At 38.5% G+C, this 23,038-nt stretch overlaps 1 protein-coding gene across 2 annotated transcripts in view; it reads left to right on the top strand.

The window, feature by feature from the left end:
* Window positions 1–23,038, top strand: part of BMPR1A (bone morphogenetic protein receptor type 1A) — a 119,893-nt gene that overhangs the window by 56,745 nt on the left and 40,110 nt on the right. Inside the window, exon 3 of one of the 2 annotated variants that reach the window (XM_074232545.1) lies at window positions 13,725–13,848. The exons of the other annotated variant lie outside the window; for it this stretch is intronic. The gene's annotated coding sequence lies outside the window, so the exon portion shown is untranslated. The remainder of the gene's footprint in view (window positions 1–13,724; window positions 13,849–23,038) is intronic. 2 annotated transcript variants of the gene reach the window in all.

Below are 23,038 nucleotides of genomic sequence, written 5' to 3'. Positions count from 1 at the left end.
AGTAAAAAATGTGCTTCAGTCTTTGTTCCAACACCAACAACTGTCATGGGTGGATCACATTCTTTATGGTAAGTCCATCGCAAAAGTTGCTTCCATATTTTTCCAACGTTGCCATTGCTGATCACAACTCCCTCCTTTCTTATTTCTCCACTACCATGTACTCTATTTTCTCTCTCCTTTCACTCTGACTCTGCTGTAGGGTCGCTGAGTGGTGCAGCAGATAGATCCCTGGTCCTGAGGCCAAGAAGCCCTGAGCCCTGCTACCACCCCTTAGGCCCAGCATCCACCTGGCCCTATGGTCCTGGGCAGGCCATCCAATCCCAGCCCCTTGCAAGAAGTAAAAAAGAAAATGTGTTATATCTGACCACTCTCCCCCCATGGTCCATCCTCTCCTCCTTTATTCACATCCCCACCCCTTCCCCCTGCTCCCCCCTTCTTCTTACTCCAGATGTCTATACCCCATTGAGTATATTTGCTGTTTCCTCTCCTAGCCATCTCTGATGAGAGCAAAGGTTCCCTCACTCCCCCTTGCCTCCCCACTTCCATATCATTGCAATAGCTCATTGTAATAAAAAAAATCTTATGTGAAATATCTTGGACTATTCCCCCTCTCCTTTTTCTTTCTCCCATTACATTTCTCTTTTTTTCTATTGACTCCATTTTTACACCATATTTTATCTTCGAATTCAGCTTTCTCCTGTGCTTCAACTATAAAAGCTCCCTCTACCTGCTCTATTAACTGAGAAGGTTCATATGAGTATCAGTGTCATTTTTCTATGCAGGAATACATGCAGTTCATCATCATTAAGTCCCTCATATTTTCCCCCTCTCCTCCAATCTCCATGCTTCACCTGAGTCCTGTATTTGAAGATCAAACCTTCTGTTCTGCTCTGGCCATTCCAAAAGGCACATTTGAAATTCCCCTGGTTCATTGAAAGTCCATCTTTTTCCCTGGAAGAGGACATTCAGCCTTGCTGGGTAGTTCATTCTTGGCTGCATTCTAAGCTCTTTTGCATTCTGCTATATTATATTCCAAGCCCTATGAGCTTCCAATGTAGTTGCTGCTAAGTCCTGTGTGATCCTGACTGCAGCTCCACGATATTTGAACTGTGTCCTTCTGGCTGCTTGTAATATTTTCTCTTTGACTTGGGAGTTCTGGAACTTGGCTATAATATTCCTGGGGGTTGGTTTTTTGGAATCTCTTTCTTGGGGGGATCGGTGGATTCTCCCCATTTCTATTTTGGCCTCTGCTTCTAGAATATCAGGGCAATTTTCCTGTAGTAATTCTTTGAAAATGATGTCAAGGCTCTTTTCCTGATCATGACTTTCAGGTATTCCAATAATTTTTAAATTATCTTTCCTAAGTCTGTTTTCCATATCAGTTGTTTTTTCAATGAGATATTTCACATTTTCTTCTAATTTTTCAGTTTTTTGGTTTTGAAGTATTGATTCCTGATTTCTGGTAAATTCATCAATCTCCCTGAATTCTATTCTTTGTCTGAAGGATTTGTTCTCAGAGAGTTTTCTTATCTCTTTTTCCATCTGGCCAATTTTGCTTTTTAAGGCATTCTTCTCCTCAATAACTTTTTGAACTGTTTTGTCCATTTGACCTATCATGGTATTTTCTTCAGCATTTTTTTTGATTTCCTTGACTAAGCTGCTGACTTCATTTTCATGTTTTTCCTGCATCTCTCTCCTTTCTTTTCCCAGTTTTTCTTCCAACTCCCTCATTTGATTTTCAAAGTCTTTTTTGAGCTCTGTCATAGCCTGAGCCCAATTTCTGTTTTTCTTGGAGTCTTTAGATGCAGGAGCTTGTGCTTCCTCATCTTCAGACTGAGTATTTTGATCCTTCTTGGGCTCATTTGCAAAATATTTCTCAATGGTCTTCCTCTTGTTTCTTTGCTCGCTCATTTTCCCATCTTGGGCCTGGTTTTGGGGTGCTTCCTGAGCTTTTGGGACACTCCCACAAGGGTCTCAGTGTGTGAGGCTCTGTCCTCCCTCCTGGTCTGTGAATGACCATAAGCTCCTCCCTCTGCCACGGGGCTGAGGTGGGGGGGGCCTGCTGCTCTATGGGGGGGTCTAGACTGGGATCAGGATCTGAATGTGGTCAGAGCCCCAGAGTCCTGTTCCAGGGGCAGAGGACAGAGCTCTGCAGTCTCTCTTCACTCCCCTCCCTCAGCTCAATGGGCTCATGCAGAAAGACCAAGCAGCTTGCTGTGTGCCCTGAGGGCTGGGCTCCATGTGCTCGCTCTGGCAGAGGTTCCCTGCTGTTCCCCCCACGTTGTGCTGGTGCACCCCGGGGTGCCGCTCTGGAGGCTCCCCCGCTGCTGTGAGCTGAGGCTCCCAGCGCCCTGGGGCTGCCCCCGGGAGGCTGAAGTTCTTTGGCTTTGGCGGGCCACCCCTCTGGTGGGCCACCCCTCCAACCCTGGGGAGCAGAGCCTTTCTGCTCTTTTCCAGGTTACCTTGAGTAGGAGAACTGCCTCACTGGGTCCCTTTGTGGGTTCTGTCTCTCGAAAGTTTAGTTATAGTCCTTAGTTTCAAGTTTTATCACAGAGCGCCTAAGACTGGATCACTTCTTTTTGCCATCTTGGCTCCTCCCCCTCCCATCAAATATAGTTAAGTGCAGTTAATAGGATGTTTTGGTTGAACTCCTATACTTTATTTATTTTTTAATTATATAAATATAAATATTTTGTTTTCCAATAACATACAATGATAGTTTCTACCAATCTTTTTTTGCAGGATTTTGAATTTTACAATTTTTTCTCCCTCCCTCCCCCTCCACCCTCCCTTTAATCTTTACACTTGCTTCCGTGATATACATAGATCCAAATTGAATGTCAACTCCTATAATTTAGAAGATATAACTCAGTTCTCTTTAAGAGAGCAGGTAACAGACTTAAGTTTAGATAGAACCATTCCTTGCAGTTTCATCTCCCTTTCTATTGCCTTATCTTTTCCCAAGGTCTAAACCTTGTTTAATTTAAAATTATATGGAATTCATCCAGTTGGACAGATATTAAATTCAAGTAAACACATTAGCCAGAAATCAGAATTTGAATATAAATTGGTGACATCTTGGGATTTAAAATTTTCTCTGGATATTCTAGTCTTTTAGGTGGTAACAAGAGAGCAATCAAATTTGAAAATTTAATATTGTTTAAGTAGAGATGATGAAAGACAGCAAGGTGCTTTGGCACCTTATTATGCCATAGGTAGGCATAGAAAATCATTCCATATTAAGAATATTTTACAGGATATTTGTTAGTTAATCATCTATATTTAAAGTTACATTTTTATGAAATAGTTATGGATTAGTGTATAAGGAGTTTGCTCATGATTTTTCTAGAGCAGAGTTGGCAGACTTATCTTCAGGGAATGGGGAAAAAAGTTGACATTTTCTTTTCTTTCTTTCTTTTTTTTTTAGGTTTTTTCAAGGCAAATGGGGTTAAGTGTCTTGCCCAAGGCCACACAGCTAGGTAATTATTAAGTGTCTGAGACCAGATTTGAACCTAGGTACTCCTGACTCCAAGGCCGGTGCTTTATCCACTGTGCCACCTAGCCGCCCCTAAGTTTTGACATTTTCAAACAAAGTTTTGGTATATTTACAAATGCAAAAACTAGTTTTAGGTCTTTTCTCCTCATCTGCAAAGGAGTTGGTCTGGGTTTGGTTTTCAGGCCATTGTTAGCCATTCCCATTCTGGAATGTCTTTTTAAAAAATTTTTTTTTGGCAAGGCACTGGGGTTAAGTGACTTGCCCAAGATCACACAGCTAGGCAATTATTAACTCTCTGAGGTCGGATTTCCTCCTGACGCCAGGGCTGGTTCTCTAACCACTGCTCCACCTAGCTGCCCCTAGAATATCTTTTAAAGAAATTTCTTAGTGAGATTTAAAAAAGCCAAATTTGGTAATGCTCAAAGAAGGGGTGAAAGCACCTTTGAAAACTCACTCAGGACCATAATAGGAAGTTTTAGGCCACAGGTTTTCCCCCAGATGCCAACCTCACTATGCTTTTATTGTTTTTTGACATAGCTCAAGTCATTTTCTGCTTAAAGAAGCTATCTTGCATAGTGGATAACTGATTGACCTTGAAAATTCTGGCTTTTAGTCCTTTCTCTGCCGTATTAATTTTATGACCATGGGTAAGTCACTTAATTTGTTAGTACCCCATGAGATTCTCTGAGACTTAAGCTGTGAAGGAGTTTCCATACTGGAAAATTCCCCATGCTTCTGAAATCACAATTCCAGTCCAAAAAAAAAGTCATTTTAAATGTCATCTCAAGCCTGGTTCAGCAGCATAGCTTCTAAGTTGACTTTGACTGGCAACTGACAAATCTTCAGTGTTAACCCACTGCAATGGGGACACTCTTTTAGACCTTTCTAAACTAAGATTTGGATAGGATTGATGTCTGCTGAGATCCCTTCTAAAACTCAGATTGTGATACTGTGAATCTCCTTGGAAATCAGAAATGGCATTACCAAGGTCAAAAAGATCAGTGTGAAGTAGAAAGCATAATAGAGGGTTTGATTAAAACATCACTTCAACCCTAGTCTACATTTCTGTCTCTGAAGCCTTGTAGAATACACTTAGCATTGCCCCCCCCCCCTTGATTGCGCTAAAGACTAGGAATGGGTATCCTTTATAATTGTGGTGACTGAAACCACTTTAGTCTTTGGCGAGGAAAAATCCTTAGAAGTTCCCTATTTTTGTGAGGTGTCAGAAGTTTTGGCATCATGTACAGAACTAGATTTTGTTTAATCAAATATTACCTACCAAGATTTAAATTTAATATAAAATTGAGTGCAAAATAATAAAGCATGTTAATAATTCAAAGGACAAAATTAAATTATTTCAGTATTATTAGTGTATCAATATAATTTGATTATGGCGATATCATTATTTATATAATTTGCACAAATACAGATGTAAATAATTGGAAATACATTGATGCTCATGGGTAGGTCAAACTAATGTACTAAAATATGCTAAATTAATTTACTTATTCAGTGCTATTCCAACAAAACTACCAAAATATTTTGTAGTTCTAGAAAGTATAATAAAATAAATATGAAAAAAATAAAAGGTCAAAAACTTTCAAGAATGGCAAAAAGTGGGAAAGAAAGTGTGCTATCAGTTATAGATCTCAAATTATTATACAGTGTGTGTTAAAATGATTTGATAGTTAACAAAAGAGTTGTGCCAATTTTACAGAGTAGATACATAATATATTGAAACAAGCAGATACATTAACCTAGTGTTTGATAAACCCAAAGACTCACTATTTGGCAAAAATTGCCAGAAAACTGGACAACATGCTGGGAAAAAATTGGGTTTAGAGCAATACCTTATTACACACACACAGACCACTATAAAGTCTAAATGAATGTATGGCTTAGATATAAAAAATCAAATTATCACCTAGAGGAACAAAGAAGAAATGACCTCTCAAATCTGTAGATGGGGAAAAGTTCATTACTAAACAAGTGACAGAGAGAAGGTAAAATGGACAATTTGTTTATTTTACAGACAAAATTTAATGTACTGAAAATTGGAAAGGAAATAGTTGAGGAGAAAATTTTTTTTCAATATTTCTCTGATAAAGATACCATATATCTAAGATACACACACCTGTGATTATATGGATATATATGTATGTGTGTACATATACATATATGTGTACATGTATGTATATATACACACATTACATTTGTGGAACTGATGAAAATTTTTATGACTAATGGATGAATGACTGGTCAAAGGATATGAACAGGTCAAAGGCATAAATTTGTTATTAAGAACCATGAAAAATGCTTCAGGTTACTGATAAATTAGAGAAATGCAAATTAAAGCAACTTTGAGCTTCCATCCTATATCTATCAGATTGGGAAAGATGATAAAAGAGGAAAGTGGCAAATATTGGAGGCACTAGGAAAATGGGTATTCTAGTGTACTATATGCTAGTGGTGGTGCTGTGAATTGGTCCATTCGGGAGAGCAATTTGGAACTCTTTCCCAAAAGTTGCTATATTTTGATTCTGCCTTACCACTATTAGGCCTTCACTCCCAAAGAAATCAGAGTCAAAATTAAAAAATCTTTGTGTAAAATATTCTAGCAGTTTTTTCCTTAAAAGCTAAAATTTGGAAACTAAGAAGTATCCTTACCTCTGCTAAATTTCCTAAACAAATTTTGGCCTGTGAATATAATGGAACTGTGCTATAAGAAATTATGAAATGGAATATTTCAGAGGAAATGGGAAAGATTTTGGGGAATATATGGGGCTAAATCAGCAGGACTAGAAGAACAATGTTCATGATTACAGTACTACAGAGAAAAACAACCTTGAAAGATTTAAAAACTGATCAACACACTGATGAATCACAAATCTAATAAAACAATGAAGATGAAACACACCATTTATTTCCTGACAAAAAGGTTATGATGAACCTAAAAATGAAGACTAGAGAAGCCAGGAGAGATGGAAATGAAGAGGAAAAATACTGTAGTAATGGGGGACAGTGAATGAAAATACCATAAGCCCAAGAGATAAAGTGTCTTGTTCACCTTAATTGCCAGTAGACCAGTGTCACTGGATCACAAAGCACACTGTGTATGGGCAGGGATAAGGTTAGAGGCTGTAAGGTATAAGAAGCCTGGGAAAGGTTGGGAGACAGGTTATGAAGGACTTTGAACATCAAATAGAACATTTTATATTTGATCCTGTAGATGATAGGGAATTGCTTGACTTTGTCACTTGAGTTTATTGAGCACTGACATGATCAGATCAGTGCTTTAGAAAGATCCCTTTGGCAGCCTATTGAAGGTTAGATTGGATGGGAAGAATCATGAAGAAGGGAGACCAGTTAGAAGACTTTTACAATAGACCAAGTAAGAGCTAATGAGAACTTGAACTCAGCTGTTGGTTTTGTGAGTGGAGAGAGGGAACATGGATGCTCAGCAAGTTTTGTTGTGAATTAGCTGGGTAGGGTGAGTCAAAGTGGAGACTTGAAAAGGCATTGAAGATGCAAGCGTGAGTGCCTAAAAGGATAGTGGTTCCCACAGTGATAGGGCTATTCAGAAGGGAGTAAAATTTGCTAAGAAAACTAATGAACTTTGTTTTGTACAGTTTGAGTTTGAGATGCTCATGGAACATGCATTTTCCAGTTATTTCAAAGGTAGTTTATGATATGGGACTGGAGCTTGGAAAGAATCTAGATCAGATAATATGTAGACCTGGAGCTCACTTGTATAGAGGTGATAATTGAGAACACCAAATGAGATAGTAGATGGGAAAAGAACTTTGAGTAGAAGGTACCTGTGGGAAAAAGCAGGGCAATGTCAGGCATGTGGCAAGAGAACCAGACTAGCAACTGAATGGGAAGTAAAATGTCCTTGAGGACAGGAATGCATCATTTTTTAATTTGTATCTTTAGTACCATATTAGGTATTTAAAATACTTATTAATTAGTTGAGAAAGAATATTGGATTTTCTGAGGAGTAGAAACTTAATCTAAGACATGAATTATAGCAGAGAATTTGTGGTGAAGAAGTATTGGCAGAGGGTGAAGGTATATAGAGGGAGAAAAACATTTGGAAGTATCATCTAGATTTTTGATAGCTTATGCCTCAGTTCACAATAGAAGATTATATGTTCTACAGTTTTCTTTATCTAAATTACATGTGGTTGAACAGGGAGCAGGATAAAATGTCACTGGTAGGCTGAGGTATTAGGAGAATTTGGAAGAGACAACAAGCAGCTCAGTGGAAGATAAGGCTAGTACAAAAATTCTATCTTTAGTTAAACTATCTGGGTTTTTTTTTAAACTAAACTTATGAGATTCATTAATTTTTTCTCTAGATCATGACTATTATTTTCCTTTGAAAGAAATGGATTTACTTGAGATTTTTTCCTGACTAGTAGGAGAGCTAGCACTTAAACTCAGTTTGCCATTTATTATAGAACTGTAGGTCTGTACCCTTGCTGTTCATTTTTTTATGGTAAATGTTCACTAGCCTAGATCTCTGTAGGATGGTAGATATTCAAATCAGATATGGACCCCAAATCCCCCCCTAGGATTTCTTACTTACAAAATGAGGGGGTTGGGTCTGTCTCATTTAAAAATGCTCTTTCTATGACTCACTGTTATAGTCTCTACAGTGTTCCAGATCTTTTTATCTCATGAAGTTCCAGCCCTGACTCACTTCTGCTCTTAACATTTTTTCAGCTGTTTACCTTGCTTTTTCCTGAGATTGAGGCCATTCTATATAAGCTTCCTCATCTTTCTTTCTCTGTATTTTAAACATCTCTTTATTTGCCTATTTTGTCTTTGAGGAAGAGGTGCTTTTTCTGACTGGGACTAATTCCTTTAACAGGTCCTTTATCCCTTCTCCCTCCTGGTTCCTCTTGGACTTGGTTCTACCTCTCTAGTTCATCTGAAAAACATATGGTGCAATAAAAAGAATATTTGATTTGGATTCTGATGATAGGGTTCAAATTCTGATTTTGTCCCTTACTATCTGTATGACTATGGTCAAGTCATTCTAAGTCTTCAGTTGTCCCATCTGTAAAATAAGGTTGGAGAAGATGACATATAAAGTCTTTTCTTTCAGAGCTGAAAAATCCCACTGTACTATGTCCAGTAACTGGATATGCAGATTCTGCTTGAAGGTTGAACAGAGAGGAGAATCAACTGTTCCTATGGTGGCCCATGCCACTATTGAGGGTTAGCGTGTTCCCTTCCCTTCAAGATTCTCTTTGCCTCTTTGTGGTTTCTAATTTGTATCAGACATTATACTCAGTGCTAGGAATACAAATACTGGCAAACAAGCTGGTCCTCATGGAGATTCTATTCTAATAAAGGAGCCATTGTATATGGGGAAAATTGGGGGCGAGGGGCAGAGATAGAATTATTTGGTCTGGGAAATTCATAGGGGCAGAGAGTAAGGCTATAGGGGCCACCAAGAGACTCTTGATGAATAATGGAAAGGTTGAGTTAGAGTTGAAAGGGGGCAGGGACAGAGAAGAGTAGGGTTGTCTTTAAGCATAATATGGAGATGGCCACGGAGTATTGTTAGAATGATCATCAGGCAAGAGTTAGGTTCTTGAGTCAGAACTTGGGTTCAGGCTGTAGAAGGAAGATAAGAGTGTAGGCAACTCTCTCTCTGGGACCAAACAACAGTCTGATTTTTCCAAAAGACCCTTCTTTTGGATACTTGAAGGTAACCATCATTTCCTCAGTAATCTTCTCTTTATCTTATACAGCCTTAGTTCTACTTATTCTACTTGGTGTTGGACGTTCCTTCACTTGTCTGGGCCCAGAATACACTCTTCTTTACCTCTGACTGAAAGAATGCCTGGCTTCCTTCAGGGCTTGGCACAAATGCCCTTTTCTAAATAAAGCCCAAGGCCTATCCAGCTCCTTAAGGTGCTGATGTTCTTAGCAACCCCCTCCCCCCGCCCTTCCTGACTCCCAAACAAAACAAATCAAAAATCCTGTTCAGTTCATCCAACATTCACCCCAAGCTTCCCATAATAGTAAAGACCTGTCTTTGAAGCACAAAGATTTTACTGGCAGGGCCCTAAGACAGCAAGTCCTGGTACTCCTGCCTATAGAGACATAAAAATGAATCACACACAAAGGGCAGTGAAGATCCCTAAAGAGCAGGATTGACAGATGCCAAATCATTTATGAAGTACTAAGCAGTGAACTTCAAACAGGAGCTGAAGGAAAGAGGATCTCTACCCTCTAGGAGCTTGCATTCAAAAGGGGGAAGATAGCACATAAAAGTTAGCAGAAAAGTGGTGGTGTCCCCGCCTTAGGGAAAGTCTGGTGAGTCAAGAGTGTAGGTTGCCTCAGAATGAGGGCAGGGCTAGTCTGGCATCCTCCTTTAGGTGAAGGTTCTGGGAGGAACCAGTCCATCAGAAGAGAGAGCCCAGAGGCAAAGGGGTCCTTCTGGTGTGTGAAGTTCAGGGGTAAGGAACCTTGCAGGATAAAGAGGTTGCTGTGTCATGATTTAAGAAGTCTGGAGAGTCTGGAGGGCACTAGAAAAAGGAGATGGGTAAAAGGTAGACTATCAGAGCACTCCACTAGGACCCTAGTACTGTCCTTTGGGTGGTTGGGCACTGAGGGAAATGTTTTCAGGATATAAATAGAAGTTGCACAGCTAGGCAGACGTGTTTGAGTTGATGCTTTGCATCACTGGAGTGAACTTCAGGATCTAGGAGATCACAGATTGATTTGAGTATATTTTGCAGATGCTGAATTTATGTTGAGCTTTCCTATAGAACATACTATTCTTGAGGTCAGGGACCATTTTTTTTGTTGTTGTTGTTGCAACCCAGCACCTAGGACAGTATCTGCCAGGAATGGAAGCTCATAATAAATAAATGCTCTTTTGAATAAACCAATACACATATGGCGTGGACCCAAGGCCCTTAACTATCCTGGTTGTTTTCCAGTTCTAAATATTTGATTCTCCAAAGTTTGTAATTCTGCCAACTTCTCTAGTCATATAAATGTTCTTATTTTCCTGGCCAGACTTTTCAGGTCTCCTACCTCCTTAATCTACCATTCCACCTCACACCTTCCTTTCACTGCCAGTGTTCTTGAAAAGTAAGTCTATGCTCAGTGTTTCCTCTCTTTTTCCTCAGCGCTCTCTCTCTCTCTCTCTCTCTCTCTCTCTCTCTCTCTCCCTCCCTCCCTCCCTCCCTCCCTCCTAAACCCTCTGCAGTCTGGTTTCAAACCTCATCATTCAACTGGAGCAACCCTCTCCAAAGTTATCACTGATTTAAAAAAATACTTCTTTCCTATTACTTCCTAGTCTCATTGTGGAATTTGACATTATGGATCACCTTCTTTTGGAAACTGGTCTCTCTAGTTCTTCTCATTTGGTTCACAGCTTTGTCTCCACCTCTTTGTGTCCCTCCCACTGGCCACCGGTGTTCTCAAAGCTCTGTGCCAGTTTCCCTTCACTTTGGACTCTACATTGCCTCACTTGGTGCTCTCATCATTTTTAATGTGTTCAGTCATCCTCTTTATACATTTTAATCCTGATTCATATCTGGTCACTGGGTCCAGATGGCTCCAGAGGAGAAAGTGGGGTTGGTGACTTAGCCCAGCACCCCCTCACTCAGATTCACTTCACTTGCTTGTCATGACATCTCCATGATGTCATGGTCTTCTTCGAGAATGAAGGACAACATTATCTTTTACACAAGAATGGCTTGACATTTTTTGTCAACTGCTCTCCTAAAATCTGGGCAAACTAGATCTATAGCATTCCCCTGTTCAAGCAAACTAGTAGAACAGTTTAAAAAGGAAATAAGGCTAGTTTGGCATGTTCTCTTCATGATGAAATCTTTCTGCCTCCCCTCTCCTCCCCCCACCGGAGTCACCATTGCCTTTACTATATATTCACTCATTGTTCCTTTAACAATATGTTCTAGAATTTTGCCAGATATCAAAAATCAAACTCAGTGGTCTTTTGATCAAGAATCTGTTCTTTTCTCTTTGACAACTGGGACATAATTTGGCTTTCTCCAGTCTGATGTCTAGTCTTTCAAAGAATGGCTGTCAGCCACAACAGTCTGCAGATGTGTCAGGTGATGCCAAGAAGTGATATTCTGTACAACCACCTATTTCAGGTGATCATTGCACATGGATTTATGGCCCTTTGTCCTTCTTTGGGTATTCTTTGTTGTATCAATGTCCTTCCTAAAATACAATGCCTTTCTAGAATTGAACCCAAACAAACAAACAGCAAAATTATTACTTCCCTATTGTAGGACATTTAAAATACATCCTTAAATTGCTTTAATTGCCTTATCACATTATTTTCCAAACTTGAATGTATCCTGTAAAGCAATGAAGAATTCAGCTGCATCTTGATATACATTTATCCTTTTAGTAGGGAAATGGGATGGCTTATATATCATTTTAGTTGAAATGAGAAGGAACTGCATTCATTTATCCATGATATAACACCTTCTGGTTCAGTTACAGCTGTCTGGTTTTAGTCTCTCTGTGGGGGAAAATATTGGACCAGTTTATCAAGTCAATCCTTTCTAATTCAAATTTTCTTTATAGGGAATGATAAATTGTAATTCTCTAGTCTAGTTATGTGTTTTTATCAGTTTTTATGCCACTTCATTTGATTTAAAAGTAATTTTCTCTTGATACTAACCTACAGTATCGATATATAGCAAGTTTGTATCATATTTCAGTTGATCAATGCTGTTTGTGAGACTTTTTTTCTACATAGTAAGATAACTTGTACTCATAACCTCTTAGAATTATAGAATCTTCAAATTAAAAGGAGCCTCAGAGTTCATAAAACTCCCATCACTTTTATATAAATAGATTTGACAACCTTGATGCTATATACTCAAATTATTGATAGAGTAAGGAAGAAGATTAAAGGAAGTACATATGATTAATTTTGATTGGTGGTGGTGGTTAATTATACCTAATATTTATCAGATACATATTTTAAGATATTGTATCAAAATTGTTTGGGGCAATTGTTTGAAGAGATACTAGAGTCATTATATACTCTACCAGTTATATAGCTATGGACAAATCATTTCATCCCTTTTGCTTGTTTCCTCACATGTATAATGAACAAGTTGGACTTGATCTCAAAAGTATCTTCCAATTCTAAAAATTTTGTGATTATGTCTCCCATCAGGAGATGTGGTCAGTGGTACAAATAAAATGAAACGTGGAAGAAAAAAATATTTTGAAACATTAGCATTAAAAAAACCCAGCAATACCTTTTCTTTTAAAAGGTCTTATCCATACCTCTTAAGGTAGGAAAAACTTGATTGAAATCTGAAATGATTTTGTTATTTTACAATGTTAGCAAACATATTAGCCCTTCTGGTTAAGTCATGGAAAATCTTGCTACTTTTTCTGCAGTGTTTTTATGTTAACCTTATAAATTCTAATGAATTGGTCATATTTCCTTTAGTGAAGGTGGGCTTATTTTGATATCCCAAGTCATTGACTTAATTTTTCCCATAGAGAAAACTAGAAAAGTCACCCTTTCATAAATTCAACAGTTGTATCACATTTCTTGGCCAAAGAATTTTGCTGGGAAAAAGTCTTATTGTTGCTCTTGAAAACCATTATGCAGTAAAAGTTTCAGCTAGTAGAGTTTAGTCTCTCTGAGTCTCAAAAGGTTTTTTTTTTTTTTTTTTTTTTGGTTTGTTTTCTAAATCTATAAAATGAGAGCATTGAGTCTTGGGGAATGGTGTATTGTGGGATCTGACCTCTTCCTCCTGGCCCAGAATCTCTTCCCCTGCCAGTCCTTCTTCTCAGGCTGCTTTCCTTCCTCCCTACTCTCCAGTCCGATTTGAGCCTCTTTTCTGGGCTGCATCTCCCCATTGAATGGAAGGTCTTTAAGATTCTTTTTTTTTTTTTTTATCTTTAGCCACATTGCTCAAGACTGGGTCTGGCATGTTGAACACATATATGCTAGATGCCTAGTGACTGACTCCATGATTGGTGCTACAACATTAAAGAAGTGTTAGATAGGCCAATTAAAAAACAGAGCAAGGTGGATTTTGTTAGCTATAGCCCAGCTTGCCCTTGGTTCTTGGAAAAATTCTGCAATGGATAATGTAAAGAATGGTTAGTGACCATATAGAGCAGTGAGGTGGCACCATTGTGCAAAGGGCCAGGCCTGGAGTTCTAATTCAGCTTCTCTTCGCCTTGCCTTCCCCAGCGCCTCATCTGTTAAATGAGCTGAAGTGTCTCCACCAGAAGAACCCCAAATGGAGTCCTGAAGAGTTGGACATCACTGAACAACATGAAAACTTAGAAAGCTACCTTGCGCTCTTGAGAAACAGGTTAAGGACACACCATAGGTCCTAATAGCATCACAGTGTCAGCTTGACAGAAGGGATTTCCTTTTTCTATTTTTCATTGGTAACCTCATAAATACATTTTATAAATGGATCATAGATTTTGTGGGGAGGGTGAAGGTGCCTTGGCAACTTTCTAGACCTTTGCGGCTGGGAACCTGAAACTCTGGAAGGTTGGGACTTGTCCAGGATTACAGAGCTCAGATGGCAGCTGAACCCAGGTTCTTCTGACTCTTGAGTCTATTGCCTGATTGACAGAACCATGTGGGCAGACCTCTATATAAAGCAGGTTTTACTTTGGCATGATGCTACTTTGCCTGAGGATCTGGGGAACGGAGCAAGGAGAGAGAGGCCTGGCCTCAATGTGCTGGGAAGCCTGGGACCCCAGGGAAGAGAGAGGTTCCAGTAGGAGGAGGAGGAATACTGGGGCCTACCAGACTCATGGTGCTGAGCAGAACTGGGAAAAGGAGGCCTCAGATTAAATCAAGCCTTCAGTCTAGGAGCAGTTTTCCTGGCATCTGTTCTGCTTTCACTTGGAGAGTTTTTTTGGGGGGGGGGTTCTTTTAGTGGTGTTGGAGGCCACAGAGCACCGAACTGAGGGGCAGGAGTTGAGACAGGGAGCACAACTGTACAGTAAAGTTAACATAAGGTTGGGGTTTTTTTGAATTTAGATTTCTTTAAGAATTATTTACATAAAATTGTTTGTAAAATTATTTGCAAAAATGATTGTTGAAAACTTCTGATGCATGTAGTTTGAAAAAGAAGCAAAATATTAAAAAAGAATTCTTTACATGAGGTTGAATTTCAGTAAAGTGAGAACTATGCATTTTTTAAATGAAACCAATAAATTTTAAAAATTAATAGATTGAATCTCATTTCTTTTCTGGAAGGGCTAGATAGGTGAAAGAATTAAGATTCTCAAACAACCTCAAAAGACTGAAAAAGTGGGTTAAAAATAAATGAGCTATCTGAGAGTAGTAATCTAAGTCCTATATGTGGATTTGAAAAGGCCCAGCTTGTATCTGTGTAAGATGGCATCACATAGACAGAAAGATCTGGGGTTTTCAATGAACAGCAGAACTCAATATGAGTCAACAGTATGGCATAATTTTAAAAGCTTGTAAAAATTTAGGCTGTTAATAGGAAGTTTTCAAAACATTGAACAGATAACCTGTACCCTGTGCCTTTGATCTTTTCCTCTGACCTCTAGAGTCTTGCATTCTTTGATTTTCATATATAATCTTATACTTCAGTGGATCCTGGAGTATAGATCACAGGAAAGCAGACCCTCCCTCATCGAGACTTTCTAGAAGGGGCCATGGAGTGTTGTGGATAGATTATTTTGATGCTACAGGGTTATCACTGGTAAATAAGAGTTAGCCACTGGTTATCCCTCACTCTTGCTTGATGGCTGACACCTACTTTTCTGGTCATGTTTCTTCCATAATATCTTGTCCTCTGATTCTCTTGTACCAGTCTTTTATTGACAGTGTGCTGCTTTTTATTTGTATCACCATGTGTCTTTGTTGATTTTTGTGATCCTTACCCCCATATTGTGAGTACTTGGATTCCATTTTCACTTAAATTCTGAGACCAGGAGGAACCCACATCTGCTCTGATTCTCAGTTTCCTCCTTTGTCATATGCTGATGATATTAAATGGAATAACTACCTCTTAGGGTTGTCAAGCTCAAATGAGAAACTCTGTCAAGTGCTTTTGCAGAACCTACAGTGTAATGCAAATGTATGTTATTGGTTTCTGTTTCTCATTCACATAAACCAAATTGGAAGAGAATGTTCCTTGAAAACTGGGCTGTTGTTTCAGAGAGAATCTTTGGAGTCCCTCAAAGTCCTGCTCCCATTCCCCCCAGCAGCCCCTCTTGCTGCCTTCCTGGGCCATCTGTAATGCCGCCTGGGCATTCTGGGCATCCAGCTTGAATGGGTACACATCCAAAGAAACCTTTCTGTTTATCAAATTTCTAAAGCTCTTAGGGTTTAGTTAAAGAAGGGGGAGAGGAGGTTTTTGTTGTTTTGTTTTAAAGTTCTGTTATGTTGTTAGCCTGGATGTTGATAGGGATGAGAGAGTCAAAGAGAAGGAATGGTTGGATTGCTTGCTAAGGGGAAGACAATATTCTTATGCTAATCCAAGCCATGGATAAGGAGCAAAGTAGCCGTGCAAACAATGGAAGTGGAGCCAGAAAGTCTGCTCTGGAGTCTAGCAGGCCTTGAAAAGCATGTCAGCCAGGGCGCCGAGAGCTGCCTTGGGGAGGGGCTCTGAGGAGCCAGGACTTGGGCTCCTAGTTCTTTTATGGATTGGCTCCAGGCCAACAAGTTGAAAAATCCCAAATCTTACCAGTAGGAAGGAAAGATTGAAAGTAACAGGAAAGAGTAACTGTAGTGTGTTTTCCAGCCAACTCTTTCCTCCTTAGCCTTTTCACAGATTTGTTGGTTCAGCTTTCTCTTATTCCCAAAAAACAGTTTATTTTGTGTCACTTACACAAGCATAAAAATGTTTGGTTATTGTTGAATAACGGCATTTGTCTTAGTGGGTTTTCTGAGAAGAAAAGATTACACTAAATTCCAAATCTGGCAAAATAAAGTACATTTATTTGTTTGGGCTAGAGTTTATTTCTAGCTAGTGTCATATTGTTTTGCAGTAGAGTACACCGAAGCAAAGAGAAGGTAAGAGACTTGTCCAAGGTCAGCATCAGCCATTTGAAAAACTATTTTTGTTTTGACTGCAAATTCAGTGATCTCTGCTGCCTTCTCTGTCAGTTTAATTTGAGTACCTGAGGCTCATTTATTTGGAATGGAGAGACAGCATTTTCCTTATCATCCTAGGGCCATAAGAACAGTAATTTTAGACCATGGCAAAAATAGTCCTGATGGTTTGTTTATTTTAAGATTGTCATTTTTCAGTAATGTTCCATTTTTTTGTGACTCTATTTGGGTTTTCTTGGCAAAGAGGCTGGAGTGATTTGCCTTTTCTTTCTCCAGCTCATTTTACAGATGGGGTGAAGTGACTTGTCCAGGGTCACACAGCTGATAAGTATGACTGAGGTCAAATTTGAACTCAGGAAGATAAATCTTCCTAACTCTAGGCTAGCACTCTATCCACTTTACCACCTAGCTGCCATATTTTAAGATGGTCAGAAGTAATTTATATCTTGTACTTTGAAAACTTAGGAAATATCCAATTTAAATGAATAGGCTATACCCACCATTTTTTTTTAAAAAAACACCAATACTGCTCCTCAAAAGAGAAAAAAAAGCATTTTGTTACTAATTCCTCTCTAAACTTCCTTGCTATTATGTGAAAAGTGCCTCTAATGGAAAAAAAGAAAAGTAACATGTTAATAGAATCCAAAACTTAGGAATAGTAGCTATACTAAGATTCAGTCCAAAATTATGGTAAAATTTTCATTTTAGCTCCTTGGTCTGGTACCTCCCTAAAAGGAGAGACACTGATAATTTGAACAGGCTAATTCACACTTTAACCTCTGATATTAATGTTTGGCTATTTGCTGTTTTTTGTTTGCTATCATAAATCTAGAGCTGGAAAAGGCATTTTGAAGACCATCTAATCCAACTTTTTCATTTTACAGAGGAAACTGAGGCCAGCTTAAGTAAGATTCTTGCCCAAAGCCAAACTACTTTTTATTTTGTCACTTGCAATAAGCATCTAAATGTTAGCCACCTCCCATTTGGTCTTCAGGAGGTCTGTATCACTCAGGTTGACTGGTCTTGTCAGCAGTGGACGGACTTTTTTTCCACAATGGTTATTCTGACAATTGATGACTTTGGGAACAGTGTGTCTGGTGGACACTTCCTTCTGTAGCTCATCACTTGGAGACTTTCTAGTTTTTATTGTTAAACCTTGGAATCAGTGATGTTGACTTTTCTCTTCTTTTGGTGCTTGCTTCCTCATTTTTTCTCTTTAAAAAACCCTTGAAGCAACATACACGAACAATATTTTACATTTCATTTATGGTAATAATTTAAAAATAAATATCATAACCAATATACCCTAGACCTGTGTAAGTTTCTTTTTCCTTATAATGTCTCATAAAAGTATTATGCAAAATGATAGTATGTATATCCTCTTACTTAAAAAAATACATCAAATTCCAGGTTAACAAAACTGTTTGTTGTATGTAGCATAGGATCAAAGAAACTTAATAGTTAGGGAAAACCCTATTAGATCATCTAGTCCATACTTAATAATAAACAAAAATGATAATTATAATCATGCTAGGGCATTTTTTTTAGGATTTTTGCAAGGCAAATGGGGTTAAGTGACTTGCCCAAGGTCACACAGCTAGGTAATTATTAAGTGTCTGAGATCGGATTTGAACCCAGGTACTCCTGACTCCAGGGCCGGTGCTTAATCCACTACACCACCTAGCCACCCCTCATTTTCTTTTAAAATGAGAATAAATCATCATTCTTTTTGAGCAGTTCTCTTCTTCACCAAAATTTTTCAGAAAATACTAGCAATGGACTAACAACCACAGTTAACCATTCTTTTAGGACCCTGGAATATAATTTTCCTAGTCCTGGTGTCTTGAATTTCTGTGGTCATCCCAGTGGAGTCTTCATAGTTAATCCTTTGTTTCAAAAGTTGATGACCATTTTTGATCTCTTCTCATTAAAGTGTGCAAAGTGTCTTATATTTTGAGTCTCCAAACAACACTCTGAGACACAGGAATCCCCTTTGGGTATTATCCCCTCTTTATGAGGGGGTGCAAATCGATACTTCTAGAGATTAAGTAACTTGCCAGTGACCAATCACATAGCTAGTCCAGGTCAGATCCAAGGGGAGTTCAGGACTGGTCTTGGACTCTGGATTCAGGACTGTGTGCACTTGAACCCAGGAAAGCTGTGACTAACTTCCCTGGTACTTCTGGCTCAGTGACTGTGGGCAGCCACTTTTTTAATATCCTAAATTACAAAGTGGAGGTGAGTTTAATCTACTTTGTGGACAGAGTTCTCACACTAATCCATTCACAAGCATAATTCAATGTGTATTCCATGCTGGGCACCAGGGAGGACACCAGCTAAGAGGGTGAGGAATCATGAACATGTGTAGTTCTGTACAGAAAAGGCACAAGATGATTGTGACAGGAAGACTGGCAGCTGGGAGACATTGGTAGAGTCCTGGGGAGAGAAGCTGGGGGAAATAGAAGGGTTGGGGGGAATCTCCCCCAGAAATCTTATCCTTGATGAGGAAACTGAAGCATAAAAACTTTCTAGCAATTCCCTGTTTGTGACTGCAAATTCTCCATCATTTCTTCAATAATAAGTACTCTTTTTTTTGCTCATAATCAGATTTAGAACAATGCTTCTTTTCTGTTCTACCTTTGGAAGAATAAAATTATCATTAAAATGAGATAAGACTTTTTAACATCACTCTCTCTTTGGCAGAGGTTGAAAAGTACAGTTCATGGAGGATAATTGAAATTCCTCCTCACTGGGATATCGGGCTTTTAGGCCCAGTTTGGAATCTATTTACTAAACTCCTTGGTTGTTTCTTCCTTCCATTTAAATGTGTTTCAAACATAATATCATTTTAATTTTGTCCTTTTATTCATTCTGACCCAGTGCTTTCCATCTTGTTCCTCCTGTCTCCAGTTTTTGATTTTTGTCATCAACTTATCATCCTACCAGACAGTGTGACTATTTCACCCCTTCCATATAATATTTCTTATGAATTCAGCATTCCTTCCCAGAACTGTCTTTCAGCCCCAAGTCCATTCCAGTGGCTTCAGCTCATGCCCCACTGACTATGGATACCCTGCTTGATTTGGGATAGCATCATCAAATTTTTGCACCCTCATAGTCTTAGGCTCCTTTCCAGTGGAGTGTGAGTAGCATATGAGCAGGGAGAGGGAGAACAGTGGCCATACTTTCTTTTCTCTTGGTGTCCTCAGCATTTACTGACAGTGCCAGCACATAGTTAATAAATGCTATTGAATCCGGTTGGATTGGACCCTACCAAGTCTCAGTGACATCTATATAATTGAATTTTTGCTCTGCATTTTTTGTGGTCCATACCTTTTGCATTTGTAGATAGATATCTGAACTCATGAATTTTATAGTTTGCTCCCTTTGGGGTTATTGCTTCTTGTGGATTACTGTTCTTCTCTAGTGATATTTTCCTATGCTATTCTTTTTTAGCAGATAAAGAGGACAGTTTTCTCCCTTTTTCTTCTTGTTTTCAGGCTAAAATCTTGATCAGATCTGTAAGATACTAGTAATATATGTTTATTGGTTCTCTTTATGTATTCTTCATGAATTTCAGTAACTGCATATCTATAAATAAGCTATGGAAATAAAATCCTTTTCTTAGATACTGTCTAATTCATTTTTGTTTTTCTCTCTCTTCTGAACTGCTTCCATTTTATTTGACTGCAGGGAAGAAAACAGGTTGGGTTGGGTTGTGAGGATCAAATAAGATGATCTCTCTCTCTCTCTCTCTCTTTATATATATATATATATATATATATAGATAGATAGATAGATAGATATAGAGATATAGTGCTTTGCAAACAATTCTATCTAGGTAGCATCTTTCCAATGATTTGAATGTGAGAAGCTGCTGAACTTACAGAGTCCAGCTTTAATCTCTCTCTTTGTTGCCCATTTTGTGACATGCATTCCTAAGGTTAGATTCCTCTTTGCTTCAGCAACAACTTAATTCTCCTTGAAAACTTGTAGAGATATTTCTCTGGCCTCATTACATTCTCCATGAGGGAAATCAACTTGCTTTTTGTGCATACATAGCTATTATTTATCACTTGTAGAAGAAATATGGTGCACTATCCACAGATCAATGAAAAATTAGTCTTGCCTATCATACTTCCTGGAAGTATAATTGTCATAACTTCTTCTGAAGCACTTACCCTTATGGTAGAATGTTATCAAACTTGGTGGAAGAAGGAGAGCCCCCAACTACTACCAGCAGCTGTCTAGTATACCCCAAGAATCTTTGACAAGGCCAGGACTCTTGGATTCTTTTGGCTTTGGTCTTAGTGCTCATGCAAAGCTGAAGCCCATAAAACATTGGCATATTTTCCTCTAGAGAGAGGTATTTTTAATAAAAGAAATCAGGATCTAGACTATAGATTTCTCAGTAATGAGCATGCCAGTTTAATATAAGTGCAGTTACAAAATACATCGACAACCAAAGGCATCATTAACTTGCCTTCCCCCTCCCTCTCAGCAGGAGATTTTGATTTATGCTTTACTCTCTTCTCCAAATCCATATTTCATTCTCTCCTCCTTCTCTGCTTTGTCCCCATCTTGGAAAGAAAGCTGGCCCCTTTCCTTGCCCATTCTTTTACTTGTTTCCTTGATATCTTATTCTTCTTTCTTCTTGAACTTGACTCATTTTCTGCCTTCCATTTTTTGTTAAACTTTTTCTTATTTTTACCGATGTCTTTTGTTTTTATGTGGTATTACTTCCTGAATACTTAATAAACCATCCCCAATAATGAATGTTTAAAAAAAAAGCAATTCAGCAAAACTAATCAACCCATCAAACTAGTCTGACAGTAAAGGCAATATATAATCTATTTTTTTATCCATTGACTCTGTCCCTGCTAGCTGTAAATATGCTTAGATCTCTGCCATGCTAACCTTTCCTTTTCTTTATCATTTCCTAAAGCTAATTATCCTACATCTTTCCTATCTTCCACAAACTCTTAAAAAAAAAACTATGCCTGTCTGCTGTTGTAGATACTTTCTCATCATCTACTTAGCTTTTTTTTTTTTGCAGAAGGACTTCTGTTGTTATCCCTCAACTAAATCTGCTCTTTCCAAAGTCATCAATGAACTTTCTGGATAATAAATCCATTAATCTTTTTTTTTTAGACCTCTCTACTTTGAATGACATTGTTGATCATTTCCTTTTCCTTATACTCTTTCCTCCCTGGGTCTTTGTGACATTGTAGTGTCTCTCTTGTAGTTATCTCCTTATTTGTCTGATGCTATCCTTTTTTGATCCACTTTGCAAGTTTATCATCTGTGTTCCATCTCTTGTTCACAGATATACTTGAAGGCTCTATCTTGGGATCTTTTCTCTGGACACTCCTTCCACTTATCTCCCCATATCTATATTATCTCCATATCTAATCGCCATCTTTCTCCTGAGGTGCACTATAACAATACCTCTGTCTTTGCCTTCTTCTTCTTTTTGATGTGCAAAGACATGTCCTAGACATGTCCAAAAAAGAACTCCTCTTTCACCCTGTTATAGCTACCCTTCTCTCTAACCCATTTCTGTTGAGGATACAATTTGCTACCCAGGAATCAAATGACTTTTCATTCTTGGCAGCCAGGTAGGACATTGAATGTTGGACTTGAAATTTTAAAATCAAGAAGAGTTGAGTTCTGTATGACTTTAGATATCTAATAACTCCGTGATCCTGGTCAAAACACTTTACCAGTTTGGACCTCAGTCTTCTAATCTGTAAAATAGGAATCACAGTAGCATCTGTTATAAGGGGCTGTTGTGAGGATTAGACAAGATCATATTTGTAAAGCGCCATATAAAGCTATTTGTTGTTATTACTATTATCCTTCCCCAATATCCACTCAATTCCCAAAATTTATCTTTTTTTTTTCTGTTCCTTTCTCTCCCCTGTCACTACAAGCACACCATTTCTTGCCCTCCTGGACTATTGCAATAGCCACCTAAATGTATTCCAAATTCTCTCTCTTCTAGTCTCTTCCCTTTCCAATCTATCCTCCATAACTTATAAAATCATAATCAAGTCTGAACATGACGTGTGTTTTCTGCTTCAAACATTTTTATGGCTCCCTATTCCCTTTGGGAAAAAAGACAAAATCCTCTGACATTTAAATCCTACCTTTCTAGATTAATTATTATTCTCCTTTATATCCTACTTCCTTCCTTACTATTCTCTGTATGTAACAGTCTGCCTTCTATAAAGGTGGGATCTGAGCTCACAGTCTTACATCCAGAGAGGTTGAGAGGGGGAGCTGAGGGGGAGACTCATTCCAGGAATGGGGAATAGCTGATGAAATTACCTGGAATAAGGCATCTAGGAGGAGCCTCAGTGGACTGGTAGAATTGTGGAGAGGATCACAGGAAAACTATTGGGAAAAAGTAGGAAGGGGCCAGGTTGTAAATGACCTCAAATCTAAATGGAGGA

Source organism: Macrotis lagotis, chromosome 4 (assembly GCF_037893015.1).
Source record: "Macrotis lagotis isolate mMagLag1 chromosome 4, bilby.v1.9.chrom.fasta, whole genome shotgun sequence".
Classification (NCBI taxonomy): domain Eukaryota; kingdom Metazoa; phylum Chordata; class Mammalia; order Peramelemorphia; family Peramelidae; genus Macrotis; species Macrotis lagotis.
This window is presented reverse-complemented; position numbering and strand designations above follow the sequence as displayed.